Source organism: Spermophilus citellus, assembly GCF_964194105.1.
Source record: "Spermophilus citellus genome assembly, chromosome: 15".
Lineage (NCBI taxonomy): Eukaryota > Metazoa > Chordata > Mammalia > Rodentia > Sciuridae > Spermophilus > Spermophilus citellus.
Genome location: NC_138195.1, coordinates 22104630 through 22116664, shown reverse-complemented (window position 1 = coordinate 22116664; position 12035 = coordinate 22104630). Strand labels below are relative to the sequence as shown.

At 35.2% G+C, this 12035-nt stretch overlaps 1 protein-coding gene across 1 annotated transcript in view; it reads right to left on the bottom strand.

The window, feature by feature from the left end:
- LOC308634036 (ankyrin repeat domain-containing protein 26-like) overlaps positions 1 to 12035 on the bottom strand; it is a gene marked incomplete at its 3' end in the record, with an annotated part of 225360 nt that overhangs the window by 69003 nt on the left and 144322 nt on the right. Inside the window, exons 3-4 of the mRNA XM_081267627.1 lie at positions 8974 to 9067; positions 2985 to 3058 (exon numbers count right to left, since the gene is read on the bottom strand). The remainder of the gene's footprint in view (positions 1 to 2984; positions 3059 to 8973; positions 9068 to 12035) is intronic.

Genomic DNA, 12035 nt, shown 5'->3' with positions numbered 1-12035 from the left:
ACAATGTGCAAATGTTCCCTTTTACCCACATACTTGCCAACATTCATTGTTACTTATAGTCATGACAGTTGCCATTCTGATTGGAGATATAATCTCAGCATAGTTTTATTTTGCATTTCTGTAATTTCTAGAGATGTTGAACATTTTTTCCATATATTTTTTGACCTTTATATTTCTTCTTTTGATAATGTCTGTTTAGTTCTTTTGCCCACTTATTGATGGGGTTATTTGTTCTTTTGGTGTTGAGATTTTTTAATTCTTCATACATCTGGGAAATTAATGCCTTGTCTGAGGTGTGGTTGACAAAGTTTTCTCCCATTCTTCAGGCTCTCATCACATTCTTGATTGTTTCCTTTGCTGTGAAGAAGTTTTTAGTTTGATAGCATTCCCTTTATTGATTCTTGTTTTTAATTCTTGTGCTTTAGGAATCTTGTTGAGGAATCGGTTCCTAAGCAGACTTTTTCTTCTAGATTATGAAGAGTGTCTGGTCTAATTCCTAGGTTTCTGATACATCTTGAATTGACTTTTGTGCAGTGTGAGAGATAAGAGTTTCATTTTATTTTTCTACTTGTGCATTTTCAGTTTTCCCAGCGCCATTGGTTGAAGCAGTTTTTTTTTTTTCAGTGTATATTTTTGGCGCCTTTGCCGGGTGAGAAATTACTGTATTTGTGTGTTTATCTCTGTGCCTTCTATTCTATTCCTTTGATCATCATGCCTGTTTTGATGCCAATATCATGCTCTTTTTTGTTACAGTAGCACTGTAATATAATTTAATGTCTGTGTTATGATGCTTCCTGATTCACTTTTCTTGTTCAGGTTTGCTTTAGGTATTCTGGGCCTCTTATTTCTCCTAACAAATTTAATGTCTGCTTCTTCTATTTCTATAAATAATGATATTGTATTTTAATAGGAATTGCACTACATTTGTATTATGCTTTTGGTAGTATGTCCATTTTGATAATATTAATTGTGCCTATTCAAGGACATGTGAGATCTTTCCGTCTTCTAAGGTCTTCTTCAATTTTCTTTCTTTAGTGTTCTCTAGTTTTTATTATGGAGGTCTTTCATCTCCTTTGTTAGATTGATTCCCATGTATTTTGAGGCTTATATGAATGAGATAGTTTCCTTAATTTCTCTATCAGCTGATTCATCATTGAAATATAGGAATGTATTTGATTTCTGGTTGTTAATTTTGTAACCTGGTACTTTGCTGAATTCATTTTTGAACTCTAGAAATTTTCTGGTGGTGATTTTGGGTCTTCTAAATACAGGATCATGTCATGTCATAGGCAATCATAAATACTTCTAGCTCTTCTTTTGTATCCCTTTAATTTTGTATCCCTTTTCTTTCTTTTTCCTAATCGCTCTGGCCAGTTGTTCTAGAAATATGTTGAATAGAAAGAGTGAAAGGGCAGCCCTGTCTTGTTCCAGTTTTTAGAGGGAATGCTGTCTTCATTTAAAATGACATTGGCCTTGGTTTTGTCATATATATAACTCATACAATTCTGAGGGATGTTCCTCATTTACCTAACTTTTCTAGTATTTTAAAACTGAGTGAATGCTGTGCTTTATTGAGTACTTTCTTTGCATTTATTGTGATACTCATGTGAGTCTACTTATGTGATAAATACATTTACTGACTTCCAATGTTAAAAAAAGCCTTGCATGCCTTGCATAAAATCCTCTGGATCATTGTGCACTGTCTTTTTAAAGTATTTTTGTATGTGATTTGCCAGTATTTATTAAGAATTTCAGTGTCTATGTTCACCAAGAATATTGGTCCCAAGTTTTCTTTCTTTGATGTGTCTTTGTTCAGTTTTGGAATCAGAATGATACTAGACTAGCTTCATAGAATGAGTTTGGATGGGTTCCTCATGTGTTCTTATCTGTCCCTGCCCTCCCACGCTTTTTTCCTTCTTCTAATTTCTGGCTAATGACTGTTGCACTATTACTAATGATAAATTCTTTAGCCAGTTACTTCTAGATTGTTATTCTTACTTCATTTCATTGTAGATGGTAGTTTAAAGAGGTTGTTTTCAATAAAGAATTGTTTAAGCATATATATGTTTTGTCAAACTGACTGATGGTTATTATCTCCTGTGAGAAAGACATCAATGAGTATGGAAACTAAATTGGGGATTTTACACTGAGATGTAACCTGTGACCAGGATGTAACTTGTGACCACCCCATGGAAAAGTGGTTCAGTAAAAGACCTATCCATAACAGTGGAAGAGGAATCTATCAGGACATAAGCACAAACCTCAGCATAGAAAAAAAGGCAACATGAGTGAACAATGCATTGATAAGACACTTCCGAATCTTCATAACTACCAAACAACTGAATCTGTAGATTTATTTTCTATTGTCCTCTTAAAATGATGGATAAAAGTGTTTAATGAGATGTACCAAATGTTACATTGAATGCAAATGGGTGTTTGTACTCTAATAACAAAGATTCAATTCTGGTAGGAATGATGACCTTCATTTTCACTAGTGTTTTTATTATAATCCTTTTATCTGCCTTTCCATATGCTCCAAAGTCAAGCAGAATGAACTCTTGAACTATGGCAATTAGTCACTGGTTATATTAAACTAAAAGTTTTGAGTGACTGGGAATGACCACTCTCTTTCACAATGAGTATAATTAAGCTGCCATTAGCTTGATATTTGTTCATAATTTCAACTGTTTATTCATAAGACCCAAATTTTTCCTTTATCATTTACAGATATTATACAAATGGGAGCACATTCAATAATCTTAAAGTGGCCTCACTTCAAAGGATAAATGTTTTGCCATTTTACTATGGAAAATAAACACATTTTAAGATACATAACCATTTATAATGTTTTAAATTAAAAATTAATCTATGATGTATAGATTTATAAATCAATTCTGAAAGGCAATTGCATTTGAACTACTCTACATTATTAAAGCATAGTAACCACTATGAAACCACCAATTAATATTTATATAATTACACACATGTGGCTGTTTCTTTTCTGGGCCATTAAGCCTTCTCTGGTGGTTCTCTGATTCTACTTCCACATGTAGTGCTGCTGAAGAAAAGTAAACAGTTATTAAACAATATAGAGGGCACAGAAAAAGCAATAGTCTAATAAAACAATAGTAATATCTTTTTATTTTATCAATTAGTAATTTTAATGGACCATAATCTTTAGTTAAATATGTACTTCCTTTATTCTTATTTTATTATCTTACAATTCATTTGATTTTATGTCTGTGTTTCTGTGTGTGTATGTGTGTGTGTGTGTGTATGTGTGTGTGTTGCTAGATATTAAACCCAGGGTCTTGTACATGGTTGGCACCTGGTCTACCACAGAGGTCATTCCACAGGTCTTTTTAGTTTATTTCATGACAGGGTCTGTCTCCAGCACCCTACTGGCCTGAAACCTACCAGCAGTCTGCATCAGCCTCCCAAGTCACTATAAATGTAGTGTGCTCCACAGCATCACCTAGGATTATTTCTTTAGGAAATACTTCTATTCATCCCAAAATTCATCAAAACACCTGGTAGGACACTACATGTCACCAGCTTTAATGCATACAAACATCTCAAATGTTAATCCACAAATTCATCTACTCAAATAAAAAAATAATCCCTAGAAATTAAATTTGAAAGTGCCATAAAAAATAAAATTCAAGCCATACACTCTTCTATACCTCTTGATAGAGAATATGAATCATCTACTTTTCATCATTAATGGCTTCGAAAATTACTGACAACTTCTCACATCTTTATCAGTTTACTCCCTGTTCCTCATATCTGAGGTAGTATTCCTTTTCTGTCCCTGAGACTCAGTTTGCTCTGTGAAATCCTACTTAATTATGGCTATAATTCCTTATGATGACATTAATGAGGGCTTCTTTCCTTGGGCCTACTTTACCAATTCATCAACTTCCCTACTATTATTTCACCACTAGAGACATCAACGATTTCTTTACAAGTAAATCTCTTTTACTGCTCAACTGGAAGGGACAATATTTTAGGTCATCTGGTGTAAACTGTCTATTCATTGGACCCTCTAAGTGTTGATTGAGCTCCTGGTAGTGCTAGTATGAATAAAAAGGTGCCAGGGATGGTTTTTCTGGAGGTATTCCTGAGCTGAGACTTAAGAGGTAAGGGTAGCCCAGCCAGAGTGCAGGAAAGAGTACAAGCAAGACAGGAAGTAGCAAGAGAGAAGGATGAGTATTAAATGGGGTGTGTGCTTGCCCCAAAATATAGGAATTAGTGAGGAGTAAGGCCAGAGGGAAGGGAAGACAGGAAAGGACAAATGATAGAGAGTTGAGCAAAAGTCATATTATGAAAGCACTAGAGGTAACATTGAAATACTTGCCCATTCATGTCCTTTAGTGATTCATGAACATAATTTCATGGAAGCTAGATTTTTCTAAATGCTATGTGTATAGTGAATGTCAGGCACATCTGGATAAATGGAAGGAGATGAACAAGTACAAGGGAATATGCAACATTAAGAAGATGCCTGCCTGAAATGAAGAAATTCCCACAAAAAATATTCAATATAAACAATATTATAAAATAAGTTTTTATTCAATGAATATCGGTATAAATATGATTCCCTGGTAGATGAGACTCTGCTCAATTCTCTACAAAAGTATCAAATGATTTGTGAGGTGAATTACAGGGACTGTGTAAGTTGCTTGTGTTTACTTGGTTGGTTTTCACTTTTGTATGTTCCTAGGTCCAGGACACTCATTTAGGTGTTTTGTTAATAATTTCCTGATTCTTGGATACCAAGCCCAACAATGAATAAGACAAGGCTAGGGGTGAGGCTCAGTTGTAGGGAATCTTCTTAGCATGCAAAAGGCCCTGATTTCAAACCCCTTCCTTTAAAAAGAAAAAGGAAGTAAGAACACTAAATTCAATGGTACAAGTAAGTACCTGTAAATTTATAGCTCTTAGGAAATACCCTGGAAATAATTGATTTTCTTCTATAAAAAACAGTACAAGATGATAATGTACAGGAAAGAGAAAAATATGAAATAGGTGTGATTTCATAGTACAAACCCAATCAAGTCAGGGAATAAGGGCACTGACTTAACAGATACATAATGTTGAACTAATGTTCAATGATATTATCTGCATAGACTTGGTGTCAAGTTAGTACTAAAACTAGTTTTTAAGGAGAGTTGTTCTCTCGGTTTTAAAAACTTGCCTCTAACTCATGGAATCAAGGAAAACTTTTGTTTTACCCCAAGAATAAGAGATTGTAATGTGCACCAATGTCCAGCAATTCAGTGAGAATTTTTCTAACATATTACAGTCTAAAAACATCAAATTCTGAATCCCTAAAAATTTCTGGGAATTCAAGTGATATAAAGATAAGTGTAGGAACATTCAAGATTAAGATCATTTTTTTTGTAATTGTATATATCTTTTTTTTTTCAAACAAGGATACTAAACATTGGCATTTGCCAAGTTTTCTCAAATATTCCCACCAAACATGGAAAAAGAAAAGAAATAAAAATCGAAAGTCTTGGATAAGCAGGATTAATATTATCAAAATGACCAAACTACCAAAAGCGCTTTATAAATTTAATGCAATTCCAATTTAAACCAATGATATTCCTCATAGAAATAGAAAAAGCAACCATGAAATTTATTTGGAAAAACAAGAGACACAGAATAGCCAAAGCAAACCTTAGGAAGAAGAGTGAAGAAGGTGGCATCACTGTATCAGAACTTAAACTATACTACAGAGCTATAGTAATGAAAACAACATGGTATTGGCACCAAAATAGATACCTAGATCAATGGAACAGGATAGAGGACACAGTCACAAATCTACATAAATAGAGTTATCTCTTACTAGACAAAGGCACCAATAACATTCATTGTAGAAAAGTGGTGCTAGGAAAACTAGAAATCCATATGCAGCAAAATGAAATTAAACCTCTATCTTTCACCCTGCACAAAACTCAGCTCAAAGTGGATCAAGGAACTAGGAATTAGACCAGACTCTGCACCTAATAGAAGAAAAAGCAGGCTCAAATCTTCATCATGTCAGCTTAGGATCTGATTCCTAAAGTGCAAGAAATAAAATCAAGAATCAATAAATGGAAAGTATTCAAACTAAAATGCTGCTTCTCAGCAAAAGAAAATATCAATGAGGTGAAGGAAAGAACCTATTTAAGGAACAAATTTTTAGTACATTCACATCAAATAGAGAAGTAATCATTGGGATATATAAAGAACACAAATACTTAACACCAACACTTAACACCTAAAAGCAAGCAACCCAATCAATAAATGGGCTAAGGAAATGAGCAGAGACTTCACAGACAAAGATATACAATTGTTCAACAAATGTATGAAAAACTGTTCAACATCTCTAGCAATTAAAGAAATGCAAATCTAAACTAAGTTTTCTTCTCATTCTAGTAAGAATGGCAATTATCAAGAATTTAAGCAACAATAAGTCCTGGCAAGGATTTGGGAAAATGTATACCATTCATTGCTGGTGGGATTGGAAAATAGTGAAAGCACTTTGGAAAGCAATATGAAGATTCCTTAGAAAACTTGGAATGGAACCACCATTTGACCCAGCTATCCCATTCCTCAGCATATACCCAAAAGACTTCAAATCAGCATTCTATAGTTATGCAGCCATCTCAATATATATAGCAGCTCAATTTACAATAGCTAAACTGTGGAACCCACATAGAATCCCTTCAATAGATGATGGATAAAAAAACTGGAATACACAATGGAATATTAGAGATCAGCCTTAGAGAAGAATGAAATTATGGCATTTACAGGTTAATAGATGGAGTTGGAGAATATCATACTGTGTGAAGTAAGCCTACCCCACAAAACCAAAAGGCAAATGTATTCTCTGATAAGTGGATGTTCCTCCATAATGGGAGCAGGGGGAGGAAAGGGAAGAATGGAGAAACTTTAGGATGATCAGAGGCAGGAAGGAAAGGGGAGAAGGTGTGTGTTGGGGAAAAGACTGTGGAATGAAACAGACAGTATTACCCCATGCAAAGGTATTATTCCATGTATGATGTGACTCTACATCATGTACAACCAGAGCAATGAAAAATTGTGCTCCATTTGTGTAAAAAATTAAATTAATTAAAAACCAACTGTGACACAGAAAAACACAACCAAGAATGTAGGTTTCACAAAACATGCAGTCAGATTGCCAAAACTAGATTATGATTTCCATAACCAGAAATCAAGTAGGACAGTGTTCATTTTCCAATGGCAATATTCCGATTGATGCAAAGAAAGTCTGACCACAGGATAAAATCTTGGCTGCATGAGGACTGTAACATTGTGTCTCCTAACAGTGACACACCAGAATTATTTGTACCTATTTATTACAATGATGGAGACTATCCCTTAGATTCTCCTGTGATTTAGTATGTGAAAAGTTATGATAACAGCCAGTGGAATACACAATTCTCATCAAAGAAAGCTTTGTGAACTGTTAAACTGAGATACATATCTTTAGAATTACAGTTTATTTTTTAAAAAAATTATCTTTTTCCATGCCTGCATTGGACACCAGTGTGCCTACATTTCTTGCATCATCTGGCTGAGCTATGTTTGCTGTTCTCAATCTACTTCTGTGAGAAGATGTACCAAGATCATCTAAAAATTATGTAGAAGAAACTCAAATTATTTGAGTTTGGTAATAAGAAAGGAGAGATAAACAGATATATATGAATGATTAGATATGAATATCCTTTACTTTTCAAAATCCATGTAGTTGATTCTCAAAGTAACAAATTGAGTATTCAAAGATTGAACTATAGAATGTTGCATTCTCTGTACAAACTAGTCCCACTTTGTCTCTTTCCTCCCTATTTAGCAATTGTATTAAAGAATTATACTTTCTGTCACTTCAACTTTTGGGTCCTCCATATTTGTCAGAAAGCATGTTTGGATATAACAAGAAAATATAAGCCATCCCTGGATCTTGTTATTCCTTGAACTTGTATCCAACAGATCTTTATCCAGATTTTTCTAAAAGGAAGTCTATACCTTGCTAAATAGAATGTGGTCAGGATACCAAAAATTAAAATAAATATAGAAGCCTTTGGGAATGTAGAATTCCAGACCTCCTCTGCTCAGACAGAATGTGCCTTTTGTAACATGGATGATTCTTTGAGGCAACAGAAGCTCTGATGAACTGTATCAGCTTCCAATTCCCATAGTTGATCTCTATTTGGCTCTCAACCTCAGTGTCATGACCCCAAATTGAAGCTGTATGAGAAGTCACAGACTATTTGATGGACATTTTCCTGCTGTGGTTTTCCTGATGTCTCCAGAAAAATCATTTTTTCTTTTCCTAATTCTCATGTGCTAGACTATGTGGCTCTCTCCTAGGAGTACCAACATTTTAAAATAACATCAAATTACACACATGTATGGCTTGCTATGTTCAAAGGTTCATATTCATTTAAGAAAAAAATAGCTCTGCATGATCAGCTACTTTAATCCTTGCTGCCTTCCCAATAGTGAGTAATACAGGCAGTGTTGGGAATTTCCCCTTTTCAGACAAGTTTTGGAACTGGAAGTGCACAAATTCTCCCCACACATGGAATAGCCTCTCCATCATCTTCCTAAAGTATTACATGAATTTCACTCCCACCAATGTATGCACCACCTTCTTTTCTTTTATGCACTCTGTCATTTCTCCCTTTCTTATTCTTCATTCCCAATGCTCACATCCTTTTTTTTTTTATTTTTCAACTTTCCTATCTGAAGGTGTTTGAAGATTGAATCAATAATTCAGCTCTTCTAGTGATACTCCTAATGAAATGTCTTGCTGAGCCTTTATCCAATATGCCACTCATATATCTTTCATTTCTTTTTCCTTACTACTTATTAGGTGCCTTCCTTCATGTATTAGAATATACCAGTGTACATGCTTTAAGTAAACATTCAACCTGCAAATTGTATAGGACATGTAACTCTTACCTTCTTTATGCTTATTTATTTTCTGTTCACCTCTTTGATCTTCAGCTGCAGTAAACTTGCCAACACAGCTCAGAGGAAGAGGCTCAGAAACACTCTGGTAAAATTAACATTGATAATGAGTTGCAGAAAGATTTCCTTCTTGCTTATTAAGAAGATATCTAAATTCCCATTACTGAAATCAAGGGTACTTAAAAAGCAGACAAGGATTTATTGAAAACTAAAACCTTTCCAAAGAGAACCTCTAGAACAAGAATATTGTGTCTTCTCATGGCTATTGTCTCTGTTAACACAGCATGGAAGAAGAGAGGGAGACATAAAAAAGTCAGTAGATTTAACTCCAGGACACACAGAGAACTTAAAGAACTTAACACCAAAAAGGGGAAAAATAACCCAATAACCCAATTAATAAGGGGGCAAAGGAACTGAAAAGATATTTCATGGAAGAAGAAATACAATGGTAAAAAATATATAAAAAATATTCAGCATTTCGAGAAATTTAAAATAAAACTATAATGAGAATCCATCACATTCCATTCAGAATGGCAATTATCAAGAATGCAAGTTACAGTAAATGTTCATGAGGATGTGGGAAAAAAGTTCACTCCTTCATTGCTGGTAGGACTGTGAATTGGTGCAAGCTCTATGGAATACCGTATGGATCTTAGAAAAATTGAAATGGAACTACCAATTATGCCAGTTTGCCTACGCCCTGGACTATAGCCAAGGGAGTTAAAATAAGCATACTATAGTGACACAGCCACATCAATGTTTACCCCTTAATTCACAAACACCAAGCTAAATAATCAAACTAGGTTCTCTTCAACAGATGAATGGATCAAAAATGTGACACACATACAATTGAATATTACTCAGCTATAATGATGAATAAAACTTTCATATTTTCTGTGAAATGGACAGAACTAGAGACTTTCAGGATAAACAACAACAACAACAAAACAATGGTCGAATGTTCTCTCTAATATGTGGATGCTAATCCACAACAAAGGAGGGTAGAGAAGAGAAGAATAGAAGATCATTGGATTAGAAAAAAGGAATAAAAACAAGGGAAGGGGAGTGAGTAGAGAAAGTCAATAGAGTTAATTGGACTTTCCTTTTTTTTATAACTGAATACATGACAAGTGTAATTCCACATTATGTACAACCACAAATATTGGATCCTAACGAAATGGGTTACACTCCATGTATGTATAGTATGTCAAAATACACTCTGCTGTTATGTATATCTAAAAACACCAAATAAAAATTTTAAAAATAAAATAAAATGATAAAAGAGAAAAAATCAGTAGAGCTGAGGATAGTTTTGGAATTTCATGTGTGGCCCTGGAGACATAGGGCATTGCAAATTCTATCCTACATATTCTTAGTGGCTGACCAGGGAACCATTTCTTCCAGGTTTCCTTTCTGCAGGGTACTGTATTGTTGATTCATGAAGTTTTTTATACCTGCACAATCCATCTGCATCATTAATTGACTGGGGCATTGGATTCAACTTGTCTCCCTCCTTGTCTCTCCCTGAAAATCCCTCCATCTCTTTTCAGCCCTGCTCTCCATTAAACCCTGCATCCCTCCTCCCATCTTCTCCCCCACAAGATCCCATTCACAGATGCCTGGAGGAATTAGAGATGATTTTACCCTGTCCTACCACCATTTCTGAGGGACCCCTTCCCTATTTGGACCTTGTCTGGTTCTCAGATGGTAGCTCCTTTATACATGAAGGGGTTAAAGTAGCAGGATATGCTATCATTTCCCTCTCATCCATCATAGAGCCAAAACCTCTCCCACCCAATATCACCAACCAAAAGCTGAACTCATAGTTGCCACAAGGGCACAAGAGCTAGCAGAGGGAAAATCCCTCTCCCTATATACCCATCTCCCATGCAGCCATTTGGAAGAAAGGGGGCTATTGAACACTATTGAGCACAATGAAATAGGATAATCAGAAACTATTTGGAAAACTTATACCAGCATTGCCGACCCAAATGAACATCACAAATTTAAACAGATGCAAATCAAGCAATGAAATTGAAGATACGCTGAACCCTACCAACAAAGGAAAGCCCAGGACCTGATGGAAGCTGAGCCCAGTTCAACCAGACCTTGTAAAAAGAGTTAATGGGGAAGCCCCTGAAAAAATTCCATTAAGGAGAAATGGAGGGAACCTGGCCAGACTCATTCTATGAATGCCGCATCACCCCGATTCCAAAACCAGATAAAGACACATCAGGAAACAAAACATGAGGCCAATAATCCTCATGAAAATAAATGCAGAATATCTTAATAAAACATGGGTAATTCACTTACCAAAGCACAGGAAAAACATAGGACACCACGATCCCATGCCATTCATCTCGGGATGCAATTTGGGCTCCATAGATGCAAAACAACAGATGCCATTCACCATACCAACACACATACAGACCAGAATCCCAGGTTATCTCAATAGAGGCAGCACAAGCATTTCACAAAATAAGGATTCGAAACACAAGAAAAACAAAGGATAGTAGGAACATACCTCAACCTTGTAAAAGCTTTTTTATGGTAAACGTGAAGTCAACATCATTGGAAATGGAGACAACACCAAGCATGTTTCTTAGACATGAAACGAGACAGGGATGCCCCCTTTTATCATTTCTGTTCCAAGCAGTCTATGTCACAGTAGCCAGTGCTATTAGGCCAAGCAAAGAAAGGGATTCATACAGGTAACAAGCAGCTAAAACTAGTGTGGTTTTACTACAACATGATTCTGTACATAGAAGATTTTAAATCTTCACCAGAAAAATTTAGAAGAAAGAAAGCAATTGAGAAAAGGAGCACAATATAAGTTAACCCCCATCACACAATTGCTAAGAGAAAACTAAAAGCAATACAGGGGCACTAATGAAGCAATCTGAAAGTACTCAGACAAATCTACACGTGAAAGAAGAACATTAAAATCAGACAGTGTGGAGCATGGGAAAGAATAAATTTCAATATATGTAAGCAATGTGAATTATGACTGACTCCAACACTTCAAATCAAGCAAAATTCCACCAAGTAACATG